General features: G+C 38.0%; 1 long non-coding RNA gene across 1 annotated transcript in view; it reads right to left on the bottom strand.

The window, feature by feature from the left end:
* Nucleotides 1-932: 932 nt before the first annotated feature.
* LOC307107735 overlaps nt 933-18,266 on the bottom strand; it is a 231,426-nt gene continuing 214,092 nt past the window's right edge. Inside the window, exon 3 of the long non-coding RNA XR_013814250.1 lies at nt 933-972. This is a non-coding gene — a long non-coding RNA (uncharacterized lncRNA). The remainder of the gene's footprint in view (nt 973-18,266) is intronic.

Below are 18,266 nucleotides of genomic sequence, written 5' to 3' on the forward strand. Positions count from 1 at the left end.
AGAATCATATAATAAAAGCTTTATATGACAAACCTACAGCCAACATCATACTCAATGGGCAAAAACTATTTAACTTAAGAACAGAAATAAGACAGGGATGCCCACCTTCACCACCCCTGTTCGACATAGTACTGAAAATGCTAGCCATAGCTATTGGACAAGAAGAAGAAATAAAAAGAATCAAAATTGGAAAAGAAGTAAAACTGTCATTATTTGCAGATGACATAATACTGTACATAGAAAACCCAAAAGACTCCATCAAAAAATTATTAGACTTAATAAATGAATTCAGCAATGTAGCAGGATACAAAATTAACTCCCAGAAATCTATGGCATTTTTATATACCAATAGTGAACTTACAGAATGAGAGATTTAAAAAAAACAAAAACCTTCTTATTTACCATTACACCAAAAAAGTTAAGATACCTAGGAGTAAACTTAACTAAGGAAGTAAAAGACATGTACTCAGAAAACTATAGGACACTGAAAAAAAGAGGTAGAGGAGGACATAAACAGATGTAAGAACATACTGTTTTCATGGACTGGTAGACTCAACATCATTAAAATGTCTATACTACCCAAAGCAATCTATAGATTCAATGCACTCCACATTAAAATACCAACAGTATATTTCATAGACCTAGAACAAACTCTCCAAAAATTCATCTGGAATAAAAAAAGACCCCGAATAGCCACAGCAATCCTAAGAAAGAAGAACAAAGTAGGAGGGATCTCAATATCAGATACGAAGCTATATTACAAAGCCACTGTTCTCATAACTGCCTGGTACTGGCACAAGAACAGACATATAGACCAATGGAACAGAACAGAGAACCCAGAAGTTGACTCAAACCACTATGCCCAATTAATATTTGACAAAGGAGGCAGGAGCATACAATGGAGTTAAGACAGTCTCTTCAATAAATAGTATTGGGAAAATTGGACAGATACATGCAAAAAAAAAAATGAAACTAGACCACCAACTTATACCACACACAAAAATAAACTCAAAATAGATAAAGGACTTAAATGTAAGATTGGAAACCATAAAAACCTTAGAGGAATCCACAGGCAGCAAAATCTCAGACATACGCCAAAGCAATATCTTCACCGATACAGCTTCTAGGGCAATAGAAACTAAAGAGAAAATAAACAAATGGGACTACATCAAAATAAAATGCTTCTGTACAACAAAAGAAACCATCAACAAAACAAGAAGAAAGCCCACTGCATGGGAGAACATATTTGCCAATCTTATCTCTGATAAGGGTTTAATCTCTAACATTTACAGGGAACTCATACAACTTAACAAAAGAAAGATAAACAATCCAATCAAAAAATGGGCAAAGGACCTAAATAGATACTTTTTGAAAGAAGACATACAGAAGGCTAAGAGACATATGAAAACATGCTCAAAGTCACTAATCATCCAAGAGATGCAAATCAAAATGACAATGAGGTACCATCTTACACCTGTCAGAATGGCTATCATCAACAAATCAACAAACGACAAGTGCTGGTGAGGATGCGGAGAAAAAGGAACCCTAGTGCACTGCTGGTGGCAATGGAGACTGGTGCAGCCACTGTGGAGAACAGTATGGAGTTTCCTCAAAAAGTTAAAAATGAAAATCCCATTTGATCCAGTTATTTCACTTCTAGGAATATATCCCAAGAATACAGAAACACCAATCAGAAAGGATACATGCACCCCTATGTTCATAGCAGCACAATTACAATAGCTAAGATTTGGAAACAGCCTAAGTGCCCATCAGCAGATGAGTGGATTAGAAAACTGTGGTACATCTATACAATGGAATACTACTCTGCTGTAAAAAAGAAGTAACTCCTACCATTTGCAACAGCATGGATGGACCTAGAGGGCATTATGCTCAGCGAAATAAGCCAGTCAGGAAAGATAAATATCACATGATCTCACTCATATGTAGAATATAATGAACAACATAAACTGATGAACAAAAACAGATCCAGAGACAGAGAAGCATCAATCAGACTATCAAACTTCAGAGGGAAGGCAGGGGACGGTGTGGGAAGGGAGAGAGATCAACCGAAGGACTTGTATACATGCATATAAGCATGACCAATGGACACAGACAGTAGGGGGGTGAAGGCATGAGCAAGGGTGGGTGGGGGGAACCAATGGCAGGATAAGGACACATATGTAATACCTTAATCAATAAAAAATTAAAAAGAAAACAGAAATAAAGAATGGCACAGCACAAATGAAGAACACATTGGAAAAAATACACAGCAGATTAGGGGAAGCTGAGGATAGAATTAGGGAATTAGAAGACAGGGTGAAAAAAATCACTCAATCAGAGAACCAAAAAGAAAAAAAAGAACAATTAAAAAACAGGAGAACAGCATAAGGGAACTGTGGTACAACATGAAATGTAACAATATTCAAAGAGCAGGTGCGCCAGAAGAGTTAGAAAGGGAGAAAGAGAACATGTTGGAAGAAATAATGACAGAAAACTTCCCTGACCTGGTAAAGGAAAAAGTCACACAAGTTCAGGAGGCACAGAGAACTACAAGCAAGAAGAAACAAAACAGGCCCACACCCAGACACAACATGATGAAAATGCCAAAAATTAGAGACAAAGAGAGAATCTTAAAGGCAGCAAGAGAAAAGCAAACTGTTACCTACAAAGGAGCTCCCATAAGGCTGACACCTGATTTCTCATCATAAACTCTACAGGCCAGAAGGAAATGGCATGAAGTACTCAAGGTAATGGAAAGCAAGGATCTGAGATCAATATTACTATATCCAGCAAGGCTATCATTCAAAATAGACGGTCAAATAAAGAGCTTACCAGATGAGGAAAGGCTAAAAAAGTACATCACCACCAAGTGAGCATTACCAAAAAAATGCTAAAGGGAATGCTGTAATGAGAAGAAGAAATAGAGCGAGAAACCTAGCCACACAGAATTTAAATGGCAATAAATAAGTACCTATCCATAATCACCTTAAATGTAAATGGATTAAATGCTTCAATCAAAAGACACAGGGTGCCTAAATGGATACAAAAACATGACCAACTATATGCTGTCTACAAGAGACCCACCTCAGAACAAAAGACACACATAGAATGAAAGTGATAAAATAGAAACAAATTTTACATGAAAATGGAAAAGTAAAGAAAGCTGGAGTAGCAATACTCATATCCAACATTATAAACTTCAAACTGAAGGCCATCACAAGAGACAACAAAAGTCACTAAAGGGATCAATCCAACAAGAGGATATAACCCTGATAAACATATATACACCCACTATGAGAGCACCTAAATATATTTTTTAAAGAACTTAGAGAGGGGCCTCAGGGGGAGGGTAGGGAAGGGTGGGGGTAAAGGGGGAGACCAACCAAAGGACTTGCGTGCAGGCATATGAGCCTAACCAGCGGTTAAGGACAACAGGGGGGTGGGGGCATGTGTGGGGAGGGGGGTGGGATGGGAATGGGGGGACGAGGACAAATATGTGATACCTTCATCAATAAAGAAATTTAAAAAAAAAAAAAAAAAGAACTTAGAGAGGACTTTAAGGGAGAGATAGACAACAATACAGTCATAGCAGGGGACTGTAACACCCACTGACTTCCCTGCATAGATTTTCCAGATAAAAACTTTACAAGGAAATAGTGACTCTAAGGGTCACACTGGATCAGGTAGATTTAACTGACATTTATATAACATTTTACGCCAGAGCATCAGAATATACATTTTTCTCAAGTGCACAAAGATGATTCACAAAGATAGACAACATGTTAGGTCACAAAACAAGTCTCTACAAGTTTGAGAAGATTGAAATCACATCAAGCATCTTCTCACATCACTGTGGAATGAAATTAGTAAAAATACCCCAAAACATTCACACACATGGAGGCTACATAGCATGTTATTAAACAATGGATATGGGTTACCATTGAGATAAAAAAAGAAAGAAAAAAATCTTCATGGAAACAAATGAAAAAGAACAATTACCCAAATCTCTGGGACACAGGAAAACACTCCTGAGAGCAAAGTTCACAGCACTACAGACCTACCTCCAAAAAAAAAAAGAAAGAAAGAAAAATTAATGGCTACCTATTTAACCCCACAACTTAATGAATTAGGGATAGAAGAACAAAAAAAGGCCCAGAGTAAGTAGAAGGAAGGAAAGAATAAAGATTACAGCAGAAATAAATGACATAGAGACCAAAAAAACTAATACAAAATGAAACCAAGAGCTGGTTCTTTGAAAGGATAAGCAAAATTAATGAACCCTCTGCCAGATGCATAAATAAACAAAGAAAGAGGACCCAAGTAAATACAATCAGAAACCAAAGCAGAGAAATAACCACTGACTCAACAGAAATACAAAGGATTGTACTGAAATACTATGAACAACTATATGCCAACAATGGACAAATGGATGAAATGGACAAATTCCTAGAAAAATATAATTTCCCAAAACTGAATCAGCAAACCTGAATAGGCCAATAACAATGGATGAAATAGAAGCAGTAAACAAAAAACTCACAGCAAACAAAAGCCCTTGTCCTGATGGCTTCACAAGGTGTTTTACCAAAGAACTAACACCTATACTCCTCAAACTATTCCAAGAAATCCAAGAGGAACAAACTCTTCCAAGCTTTTTTTATGAGGCCAGAATTACCCTAATTCCAAAACCAGATAAGGACACTACAAAGAAAGAGAATTACAGGCCAATATCCCTGATGGACATAGTTGCTAAAATCCTCAACAAAATATTAGCAAGTCAAATCCAGTAATATATCAAAAAGATAATACACCATGACCAAGAGGGATGTGTTTCAGGGATGCAAGGCTGGTACAATATTCACAAATCAATAAAAGTGATACATCACAAAAACAAATTGAAAGACAAAAATCACATGATCATATGAATATATTCAGAAAAAAACATTTGACAAAATCTAACACCCATTTTTGATAAAAACTCTCAGCAAAATGAGAATAGAGGGAGCATAATTCAACTTGATAAAGGCCATATATGACAAACCTACAGTGAACATTATACTCAATGGGCAAAAATTAAAACCATTTCCTCTAAGAACAGGAGCAAGACAGGGATGCTCACTTTCACCACTCTTATTCAACATAGTACCGGAAGTTCTAGCCACAGTGATCAGACAAGATGAAATAAAAGGCATCCAAATTGGAAAGGAGGAAGTAAAAATCTCATTATTCGCAGATGACATAATATTTATTGTACATAGAAAACCCTAAATACTCCACCAAAAAAGTACTATATTTAATCAATGAACTTGGCAATGTAGCAGGATACAAAATCAACACCCAAAAATCAATGCCTTTTTTATACACCAATAATGCATTCTTAGAAAGAGACACTACACAAGCAATCCCATTTACCATTGAAACAAAAGAATAAAAATACTTAGGAATAAACTTATGCAAGGAGGCAATAGACCTGTACTCAGAAAACTACAAGAGGTTCAAAAAAGAGAGAGAAGAAAATGTAAACAAGTGAAAAAATATACCATGTTCATGGATTGGTAGAATCACCATCATTACAATGTCCACACTACCCAAAGAAATCTACAGATTTAATGCAATACTTATTCAAAAACCAACAGCAGATTTCACATCTCTAGAACAAATACTCCAAGAATTTATAGGGTACTAAAATGAACCCTGAATAGCTGCAGCAATCTTGAAAATAAAAAACAAAGTTGGAGGAATCACAATACCAGATTTCAAGTTATACTGCAAAAGCACCATAATCAAACAGCCTGGTACTGGCACAAGAACAGGCCTATAGAGATCAATGGAATAGAACAGAGAACCCAGAAATAGATCCACGCCATTACGCTCAATTAATATTTGACAAAGGAGGCAAGAGCATACAATGGAGTCAAAAGACCGTCTCTTCAGTAAATGATGTTGGGAAAATTTGATAGATACAAGCAAAAAAATGAAACCAGAGCACCAACGTACACCATACACAAGAATAAACTCAAAATGGATAAAATACTTAAATGTAAGTCATGAAACCATAAAAATCCTAGAAGAAACCAGAGGCAGCAAAATCTCAGACATCTCTTGTAGCATTATGTTTATGGATACATCTCCTAGGGCAAAGGAAACTAAGGAGAAAATAAACAAATGGGCCCACATCAAAATAAAAAGTTTCTGCACCACAAATGAAACCACCAACAAAACGAAATGGGAGCCCAACATATGGGAGAGCATATATGGAAATGATACATCTGAAAAAGGGTTAATACCCAAAATATATAAGGAACTCACACAACTTAACAGAAGGAAGAAAAACAATCCAATTGAAAAATGGGCAAAGGACCTAAATAGACAGTTCTCCAAAGTGGACATACAGATAGCCAAGAGACATATGAATAAGTGCTCAGTCACTATCATCAGAGAGATGCAAATTAAAAGCACAATGAGATATCACCTTGCACCTGTCAGAATGGCTACCAGCAACAAATCAACACATGACAACTGCTGGTGAGGACGTGGAGAAAAGGGAACCATAGCACATGGCTGGTGGGAAATCAGACAAGTAAATCCCTTATGGAAAACAGTATGGAGTTTCCTCCAAAAATTAAATATGGATCTGCCATTTGGACCAGTGATCCCAATTCTAGGACTATATCCTAAGAAACCCGAAACACCAATCAGAAAGAAGGTATGCACCCCTATATTCATAGCAGCACAATTTACAATGGCTAAGATCTGGAAACAGCCCAAGTGCCCATCAGTAGATGAGTGGATAAAAAAGCTGTGGTTCATACACCATGGAATACTATGCAGCAGTAAAAAAAAGAAGCATCTCTTACCCTTTGAGACAGCATGGAGGGACCTGGAGAGTATCATGCTGAGTGAAATAAGTCAGTCAGAGAAAGGCAAGTATCACATGATCTCACTCATATGTGGAATCTAAGTAACAAAATAACTGATGAACGGAGTGGATCCAGGGACAAGGAAGCATGGTGCAGAGTGGGGAATCTCAGAGGGAAGGCAGGGGAAGTAATCAACCAAGGACCTTGTATGCTTATATGCATGGCCGGCCCCTGGACACAGACAATGAGGCGGTGAGTGCCTGGAGCAGGGGGGATGGGAGCAGGCTGGAGGGGGTCAATAGAGAAAATAAAGGGACATATGTAATACTTCCAATAATAAAATATTATTTTACAAAATAATAGTAAAATCAAATTAAATATAATATAATACAAATTACTTACCATTTAATGCAGAATATTATATCCCACTATGCATATGTAAGTACAAGATGATGCAAAATATATAAGTATGTAATAATACAATTATATAACCACAAGCTATATTAGTCTTTCATGAAACATAATATAGTATTGTATAATAAATTATATATAACTTCATATGTAATATATCACCTTATACATGCATGATTATAATATATGAAATAAGATGTAAATATAAATGTGGTAATATAAAAATATAAGACAATATTAATCACCTATAAATTTTGCTATATAGTGTTGTATAACATTAATTATATATAATTGAATATATATTTCACATATTAAACTATATCATAAAAGTGTATGTACTATTATTAAAAATCTATAATATCATGTAATCTGATATAAATCGGATTTAAGCCTCTTCCAACTATTAAGAGTACTAAAGTACCTTGACAGGGTCTGGCCCTCAGCAGCATCAATTTGAGTGCCAAGCTGTGGATACAGGAGCAGGGAGGGACCACAGGCCCGGCAGCTGTGGGAGCTTCTGCAGCGCTCTCTCATGACTGCAGTTCCCAGCATGTGAGTGGAACACAGAGCAGCCCCTGGCGCGCAGCGTGGGTGATGCACACGACACGCAGTGAATGTCTTCGGGGTTGTCCTCTGCCACGTAACCGTATCCTCCACAAGTCGTGTCGCCATCACCTTCTACGTTCTCATGACGTTAATTCCAATATTTAGCAATTGTTTAAACTGTCCTGGAAGCAAAACCTGACCTTCAGAGCAAAATGAGTTTGTCGTGATTGCGGTGGGCACTGTTTTGTTCCTCCTGGTCAAGAGCAGTGAGACTATTGCCAGCTGTTGGATTCCTACCCAGACCCTAGGGAAGTGCCCAGGGCTTAGGAAACACCCAGAGGGCACCCACAGCTCTCAAGGGCCTTCCTGTCCCTGTGGGGCTGGGAGGGGCCGGCCCAGTGAGCCCCTTGGTATGGGAGTGGTGCTGGCCAGGTCACCATGCTCACCCTCTGCGTTCCAGGGCTAACACCCTCTCACCAGGGTCTGGGTCCTGTTAGCTGTGATTCAGTTCCTCTCCTACTTTGTAGAGAAGTCTGTCAAGGCTCAGGCTCAGGAGACAAAGTCTCAATTTCATTTTAAGAAGAACCAAACGAGCAGGAAGCACTAATCTACATTAATCTATCAGAAAATATAACTAATGTAGTATAGTATAATAAACTGTATATAATTCAATGTGATAGATCACCTTATATCTGTGTAATTATATATGAAATATGTAATAAATAGCAATGCATAGTGATATAAAAATATACTACATTAATAATCTATAAAATAAATATATATAATTTATACTTTTGTGTATGTAAAATGCCCAACATGACAGCATTCTTCTAAATGTTACCAACTTGTTGAACCAGCTTTGACAAACCCAAACAACCATACATAAGAATAAACTCAAAATGGATTAAAGCCTGGCCGGAGGGCTCAGTTGGATAAGCGTAGTCCCGTGCACTGAAAGGTTGCTGGTTCGATTCACCGTCAGGACACATACCTGGGATTGTGCTCAGTACCCAGTTGGGGAACATGCAGAAGGCAACCAATCCATGTGTCACTCTCACCTCAGTGTTTCTCTATCTCTGTCTCTCCCCCTTTTTCCACTCCCTTTACAAATCAATGGAAAAGTTATCTTCGGATGAGAAATGAATGAATGAATGAATGAATGAATGAATACATACATACATACATACATACATACATACATACATAAATAAATAAATAAAATTTCAAAAGGCAAAGGACCCGAATAGACATTTCTACAAAGAAACATAATTATGGTTATGAGGCATATGAACAGATGTTCAACGTCACTAATCATCAGGGAAATACGCATTAAACCACCCAGAGCCTGGCTGGTGTGGCTCAGTGGTTGAGCATCGACTCATGAACCAGGAGGTCAGAGTTCCATTCCCAGTCAAGGCACACACCAGGTTGTAAGCTTAATCCCCAGTGAGGGGCGTGCAGGAGGCAGCCAATCAATGATTCTCTCTCATCATTGATGTTTCTCTCTCATCCTTTCCCTTCCTCTCTCTGAAATCAATAAAACTGTATTTTTAAAAACCACAATGAGATATCACCTCACACCTGACAGAATGGCTATGATCAATAAATTCACAAAGAAGTGCTGGTGAGGATGTGGAGAAATGGGAACCTTAGTGCACTGCTGGTGGGAATGCAGACTGGTGCAGCCACTGTGGAAAGCAGTATGGAGTTACCTCAAAAAATTAAAAATGATCCCTAGCTACTAGTTTGACTCAGTGAATAGAGCATCGGCCTGCAGACTGAAAGGTCCCAGGTTTGATTTCAGTCAAGGGCACAAGCCCAGGTTGCTGGCTCAGTCCCCTAATGGAGGCCTCCATGAGGCAGCCAATCAATGATTCTCTTTCATCATTGATGTTTCTATCTCTCTCTCCCTCTCCCTTCCTCTCTGAAATCAATGAAAATATATTTTAAAAATCAAAAATGAAATTGCCTTATGACCCAGTATTTCCACATCTGGGAATATATCCAAAGAAACCGAAAACACTACTTCAAAAGAATATATGCACCCCTATGTTCATCGCAGCATTGTTTACAATAACCAAGATGGGAAGCAGCCCAAAGGTGCATCAGTAGATGCGTGGATAACAAAGCTGAACATTTACACAATGGAATACTACTCGGCCATAAAAAAGAAGGAAAGCTTACCCTTTGCAACACCATGGAGCGACCTGGAGAGTGTTCTGTACATACCTGAAATAAGCCAGTCAGAAAGACAAACACCAGATGATTGCACTCATATGTGGAATCTAATGAACAAAATACACTAACAATCAAGATGGAAACAGACTCATAGACACAGAACACACTGACAGCTGTCAGAGAAGAAGGAAATTGCGGGGCTGGGTGAAAAGATGAAGGCATTGAGGAGGAGACAAACACCTCAGAGACACAACACATGATGGAGAGTTGGGGGAGGTGGGAGAGGGTAAAGGTGGGTAAAGGATGATGGAAGGAGACTTGACTTGGGGTGGTGAGCACAAAATACAGTATGCAGATGATGTGTTATAAATTTCACAGCTGAAGCCTATATTTTATTAGCCAATGTCACCCCAATAAATTCAGCTAAAACTTAGAAAATAAAAATAAGGAATACAAAAGAAAAATGGACACAATTGCTTATTTTGAGGCATGGAAAGACACTGGCTCTCAAAACTCATTTGAATTAAAACTCTCACAATGCAGGTGTGGGTTTCAGAAGATGCTCTGAATTATACCTGCAGAAGCCCTCGTCTTGATCGGAGATGTGAGTTAATTGTATCTCCAAATATAAAACTCCTAATGGAAAAGAAAAAGTAAGTGACTTGTAAATTCAACACTTATTTGAGACAGTTTGAAACAAATCCTTTCTTTTTTGTAGAGAAAGAAATACAAGACTGAGCTTTTCCTTTCAACACAGAAAAGGGGTTTCTCCAGGGGGAACCTTGAGTGCATGAGCTGACATTGTCCCAGGTACACACCAGGGACTCCTCTGGTTTCTCCACTGCTGTTACTACTTATAAGTAAAGGCCTCGTCCTGGCCAGTGTGGCTCAGTTGCTTGGGTTTCATCCCAAGCACAGAAAGTCACTGGTTCCGTTCCTGGTCAGGGCTCTTGCCTGGATTTCAGCCTTGATGCCCCGTGGGAAGTGTGTAGGAGGCAGCCAATCAATGTTTCTCTCTCACATCCCTGTTTCTCTCTACTCTCTCCCTCTCCTTTCCTCTCACTCTTTCAATAAAAAGAAGAAAGAAAGAAAAGAAAGAAAGAAAGAAAAAGAAAGAAAGAAAGAAAGAAAGAAAGAAAGAAAGAAAGAAAGAAAGAAAGAAAGAAAGAAGAAAGAAATTAAAAAAAAAAAATTAATAAATGCAAGAGCTTTAAGACAAATGATAAGGTACTACTGCTACTTTCATTTACTAAAGAAACTCTTATGAGAATATCCCATTTCTATTTGATAATGAAGTGTTTTTAGTTGTGTATGGAAGCAGTTATGGAATTCTATTTGGGGTAATTTCTCAACCGGTTGCACAGTGAGCTATCATTTTAGGGTTGAAGGCTTCATACTTTGTTATCATGTACTGTTGTTTGGGATTAACCTGTGTTACCTGATGCATTTTGATTTCCGGTTACAAATTAAGGAGAGGCCTCTTCTCCTTAGTGAAATTCAGCCTTTTCACTTGGACTCTTTCTTTTTTTTTTTTTTTAAATATATTTTATTGATTTTTTACAGAGAGGAAGAGAGAGGGATAGAGAGTTAGAAACATCGATGAGAGAGAAGCATCGATCAGCTGACACCCCCCACTGGGGATGTGCCCACAACCAAGGTACATGCCCTTGACCAGAATCGAACCTGGGACCTTTCAGTCCACAGGCCGATGCTCTATCCACTGAGCCAAACCGGTTTCGGCTCACTTGGACTCTTGTTCTTGGAGACGAATAACCACTATCCTGGCTGTTCCAGTGACTGTAATTCCATTTCTGGGAAAGGCAAGAAAACTTGAGTTTTTTCATTAAAACTTTCTGTCCCAATAGTCTGATTTCTCTGTCATATACCTGTTGACCATTTCTCTCTCTTTCACTCTTTTCATTTAGACTCCCAGCCATGCCCACACTGGAAAGCTTGTTAATTACCAGCCAATGTGCTCCTACTCTCCCCCTCCCCCACTCCACAGTATTATTTTGGAATATCACAATATTTTGTTTCTGTGCGTACACCTAAAAGATCACAAGTCCCTAAAAATATAACTGAAATTTTCCAAATTTGCATAAAATGTTAACATTAATCACACATAAAATATTAACATTAATATTTTAAAAAATAGAATCAAATATCCAGTTTACTGTTCAGATTTTCCTGAGAATTTTATAGTTTTCTAAATTGTCGATTGTTCAAATCAAAATTCCACATAAGCTGTATTTTGGAGGATGCAATCAGCAAAATATAAAATGTTCTAGAGGCAAACAACCCAGTTCTTTCAACTACTAAATTTTAAGGGGGATTTTGAAAAAGACAATGGGAGAAGCATACAAATTTAAAAAATTTTAAAAGACATTTAGACCAAATGCAGCATGAAGGCCACACCCACCGAGGGTCTCCTATGTTTTCTTCTGAAAGCTTTATTGTTTACCTTTCACAGGCTATTGATTTCCCCCATCTTGGTTGAGGTATCACTGACAATTATAAAAATGTTCACGTTGTACAGCTTGATGTTTTGATATATGTACACATTGTGAAGACATCACTGCAGTCAGGCTAATTAACACATCATCTCACATGCTTACCATATATTTTTTTTCTTTCTGGCAACAACACTTTAAGATTTACTTTCAACCAAAGAACTTATATGCATATATACATAACCAATGGACACCGACAATATTGTGGTGAAGGCCTCTGGTGGGGCAGTGTTTGGGAGGAAGGGAGTAAAGGGAGAGAAATTGGGGCACACCTATAAGACTGTCAACAATTTTTTAAAATATATCTCCAAATGTATATTTGGAGATTAAAAGTGGTGGTGGGGTAAGTGGATGCAGCACGGACATGCTCCCAGGACCAAACTGGAATTACAATTAAAATACAGGAAAAAATCCTGAATAATCAACAGAAGACTCCCAGGAGAGAACCCTGATAACCGAGGACAAAAAGTGGAGACCATGTAGAGACTGGTGGGAGAGACAGAGGCATGAAATGGCTGGGCTCCCACAGACAGCAATTGGAGTTCCTGAGAGATATCTCAGCTGTGGGGGGTTGCCCCTGAGAACTCTGGGATTTAATCCGTAAGCAGGGCCCCCAGCAGAGCGCACCAGAACTGAGAACGGTGTCCACATAACATCCGGCTGTGAAAAGCAGCAGATGGCTGGAAATTCAGGTACCTTCTTAAATGGCCAATGCACAAAATTTTCCATAGAGTCACCCCAGTTTCCTGTGCTGAGTCATTCCCTCACACTGCAGAATTCATAATCTCATGCAGACATTTTATTTTGTTGTGATCTATGAATTTTTTAAAAATTTTATTATATTTTTAAAGTATTACACATAGTAGTACATATATCTCCTTTTTTTCCCCCATTGACCTTCCCCCAGCCTCCCCTAACCCCTGTCGCATGCTCTCATCGCCCCCCCCCCCCCAGTGTCTTGTGTCCATTGGTGTGCTTATATGCATGCATACAAATCCTTCGGTTTATCTCTTTCCCCTGCTCCCCAACACTCCCCAGCCTTCCCGCTGTAATTTGACAGTCAGTTCGATGCTTTACTGCCTCTGTATCTATCTTTTTGTTCATCGGGTTATAATATTCTTTATTTTCCATAAATGAGTGAGATCATGTGGTATTCTTTTTTCATTGCCTGGCTTATTTCACTTAGCATAATGCTCTCCAGGTCCATCCATGCTGCTGCAAATGGTAAGAATTCCTTCTTTTTTTATAGCAGCATAGTATTCCATTGTGTAGATATACCAGTTTTCTAATCCACTCATCTGCTGATGGGCACTTAGGCTGTTTCCAAATCTTAGCTATTGTAAATTGTGCTGCTATGAACATAGGGGTGCATATATCCTTTCTGATTGGTGTTTCTAGTTTTTTTGGGATATATTCCTAGAAGTGAGATTACTGGGTCAAATGGGAGTTCCATTTTCAGTTTTTTGAGGAAACTCCATATTGATCTCCACAGTGGCTGCACCAGTCTGCATTCCCACCAGCAGTGCACAAGGGTTCCTTTTTCTCCACGTCCTCACCAGCACTTGTCCTTTGTTGATTTGTTGATGATTGCCATTCTGACAGGTGTGAGATGGTACCGCATTGTCATTTTGATTTGCATCTCAAGGATAATTAGTGACTTTGAGCATGTGTTCATATGTCTCTTGACCTACCTTCAGTCTTCTTTCAAAAAGTATCTATTTAGGTCTGTTGCCCATTTTTTTTACTGGATCATTTATCTTCCTTTTATTAAGTTGTATGAGTTCCATTTTTTATACAGACAACACAGCCTCGGGGGGGAGATAGTTGATCCACCTTATTGGAAAAAAACCTTGCCCCACAGTACAGAGTTGTTCAGGCCCATTAAGAGACTGAGAATAACAATTAGCCCACAGGCAGAAGCAATTGCCCCACCCTGTTTAATAAAAAAAACTCTTGCCACAACTAGGAATGATTGCCTGAGCATGGTTCAAGACAAAATCCTATCAGTCTCTAGACTGAGGTGGTCTCTGAAGGCTTTGAATCTGCCTGATTAATTAGTCAGAAACTGTTTGACACTCTCCTGCACTACAGATTGAGAGGCATAGCACATCTACTTAAGACAGGTGGTGAAAACGAGGTGGCAAAGAAACAACCCCCAATTGAAAGAACAAGGAAATTCTGGAGAAGAAGAGATTAATGAAATGAGGATAAAAAATTTTTTATCTGATACAGAGTTCAGAGTAATGATGGTAAAGATGCTCAATAGTCTGAGAAAAGATGTAGTAACTATGAAAACAGAAATAAAGAATGACATAGCACAAATAAAGAACACATTAGAAGGATTACACAGCAAATTAGGGGAAGCTGAGGATAGGATTAGGGAATTAGAAGACAGGATTGAAAAAAATCACTCAATCAGAGAACCAAAAAGAAAAAACAATTAAAAAACAGAAGGACAAGAGAATCCAGATATCGACCCAAACCGCTATGCTCAATTAATATTTGACAAAGGAGGCATGAACATACAATGGAGTCAAGACAGTCTCTTCAATAAATGGTGTTGGGAAAATTGGACAGATACATGCAAAAAAATGAAACTAGATCACCAACTTACACCATACACAAAAATAAACTCAAAATGGATACAGGACTTAAACATAAGACGGGAAACCATAAAAATACTAGAGGAATCCACAAGCAACAAAATCTCAGACATATGCCAAAAGAACTTCTTCACTAACACTGCCCCTAGGGCAATGGAAGCTAAAGAGAAAATAAACAAATGGGACTACATCAAAATAAAAAGCTTTTTTACAGCAAAAGAAACCATCAACAAAACAACAAGAAAGCCCACTCAATGGGAGAACATATTTGCAAATGCTATCACTGATAAAGGTTTAATCTCCAACATCTACAGGCAGCTTATGCAACTTAATAAAAGGAAGATAAATAATCCAATAAAAAAATGGGCAACAGAACTAAATAGAATCTTTTCAAAAGAAGAGAGCAGGAAGGCCAAGAGACACATGAAAACATGCTCAAAGTCACTAATCATCTGAGAGATGCAAATCAAAATGACAATGCGGTACCATCTCACTCCTGTCAGAATGGCTATCATCAACAAATCAACAAATGACAAGTGCTGGCGAGGATGTAGAGAAAAAGGAACCCTCGTGCACTGCTGGTGGCAATGGAGTCTGGTACAGCCACTGTGGAAAACAGTATGAAGTTTCCTCAAAAAGTTAAAAATGGAACTCTCATTTAACCCAGTGATTCCACTTCTAGGAATATACCCCCAAGAAACTAGTAACACCAATCAGAAAGGATATATACACCCCTATGTTTATAGCAGCACAATTTACAATAGCTAAGATTTGGAAACAGCCTAAGTGCCCATCAGCAGATGAGTGGATTAGAAAACTATGGTACATCTATACAATGGAATACTACTCTGCTGTAAAAAGGAAGGAACTCCTGCCATTTGCAACAGCATGGATGGACCTAGAGAGCATTATGCTCAGCGAAATAAGCCAGTCAGTGAAAGAAAAATACCACATGATATCACTCATTTATGGATAATAAAGAACATTATAAACTGATGAACTAAAAGATAGATACAGAGACAGTAAAGCATCAAACAGACCGTCAAATTACAGGGGGAAGGTTAGGGAGAGATGGGAAAGATAAGAGATCAACCGAAGGACTTGTATTGCATGCATATAAGCATAACCAATGGACGCAAAACTCTGGGGGCTGAGGGCATATATGGTAGTGGGGTGGGGGGGGGAATGGTAAGATATGTACACATATAATACCTTAATAAAATTTTTTAAAAAACAAAAACAAAAAACCAGAAGGACAGCTCAAGGGAGCTGTGGGACAATATGAAATGTAACAATATTCAAAGAGCAGGTGCGCCAGAAGAGTTAGAAAGGGAGAAAGAGAACAAGTTTGAAGAAATAATGACAGAAAACTTCCCTAAACTGGTAAAGGAAAATGTCACACAAGTTCAGGAGGCACAGAGAACTACAAGCAAGAAGAAACAAAACAGGCCCACACCCAGACACAACATGATGAAAATGCCAAAAATTAGAAACAAGGAGAGAATCTTAAAGGCAGCAAGAGAAAAGCAAACTGTTACCTACAAAGGAGCTCCAATAAGGCTGACACCTGATTTCTCAACAGAAACTCTACAGGCCAGAAGGGAATGGCATGAAGTACTCAAGGTAAGGGAAAGCGAGGATCTGAGACCAAGATTACTATATCCAGCAAGGCTCTCATTCAAAATAGACGGTCAAATAAAGAGCTTACCAGATGAGGAAAGGCTAAAAAAGTACATCACCACCAAGCCAGCATTACAAAAAAATGCTAAAGGGACTGCTGTAATGAGAAGAAGAAATAGAGAGAGAAACCTAGCCATACAGAATTTAAATAACAATAAATAACTACCTATAGATAATCACCTTAAATGTAAATGAATTAAATGCTCCAGTCAAAAGGCATAGGGTGCCTGAATGGATACAAAGACCCAACTATATGCTGTCTACAACAGAACCACCTCAGATCAAAAGAAACAACAGAATAAAAGTGAAAAGATGGAAACAAATTATCCATGAAAATGTGAAAGAAAAAAAAGATGGAGTAGCAATACTCATATCCAACAAAATAGACTTCAAATTGAAGACCATCACAAGAGACAACAAATATGTTGTGATATTAAATATCCCTTTAATATCACAACATAATATTAAAGGGATCAATCCAACAAGAGGATACAACCCTAGTAAACATATATACACCCACTATAGGATCGCCTAAATATATAAAAATACTTCTAGAGGACTTTAAGGGAGAGATGGACAACTATACTGTCATAGTAGGGGACTTGCACACACCACTGACTTCACTGGATAGATCTTCCAGACAAAAACTTTAGAGGGAAACAGTGACTGTAAAAGCCACACTAGATCAGATGGATTTAGTTCACATTTATTTAACATTCCATGCCAAAGCTGCAGAATATACATTCTCCACAAGTGCGCGTGGGTCATTCACAAAGATAGATCACATGTTAGATCACAAAACAAGTCTCTATAAGTTCAAGAACATTGAAATCATATCAAGCATCTTCTCAGATCACAGTTGAATGAAATTAGAAATCAACTATAGTAAAAACATTCAAACACATGGAGGCTACATAGCATGTTATTAAACAATGGATATGGGTTACCAACAGGATCAAGAAAGAAATAAAAAACTTCAGAAAAATTGGAAAATGAACAATTACCCAAATCTTTGGGACACAGGAAAAGCAGTCCTGATAGCGAAGAAGTTCAAAGCATTACAGGTCTACTTCAACAAAACAAACAAACAAACAAACAAACAAAAAACAAAAAAAGGAAGAAAGATAGAAAGAAAAGAAAAGAAAAATAATTAGTAGCAACCTATTTAACCCCACAACTTAAATAACTAGAGAGAGAAGAAAAAGAAAAACCCAGAGTGAGTAGAAGGAAGGAAATAATAAAGATTAGAGCAGAAATAAATGAAATAGAGACTAAAAAAACTATTACAAAACATCAATGAAACCAAGAGCTGGTTCTTTGAAAGGATAACAAAATTAATGAACCCTTAGCCAGATGCATAAATAAAGAGAGAGGACCCAAGTAAATACAATCAGAGACCAAAGTGGAGACGTAATCATTGACACCACGGAAATAGAAAGGATTGTAAGGAAATACTATGAACAACTAGATGCCAACAAGCT

Source organism: Cnephaeus nilssonii, assembly GCF_951640355.1.
Source record: "Cnephaeus nilssonii genome assembly, chromosome: 11".
Classification (NCBI taxonomy): domain Eukaryota; kingdom Metazoa; phylum Chordata; class Mammalia; order Chiroptera; family Vespertilionidae; genus Cnephaeus; species Cnephaeus nilssonii.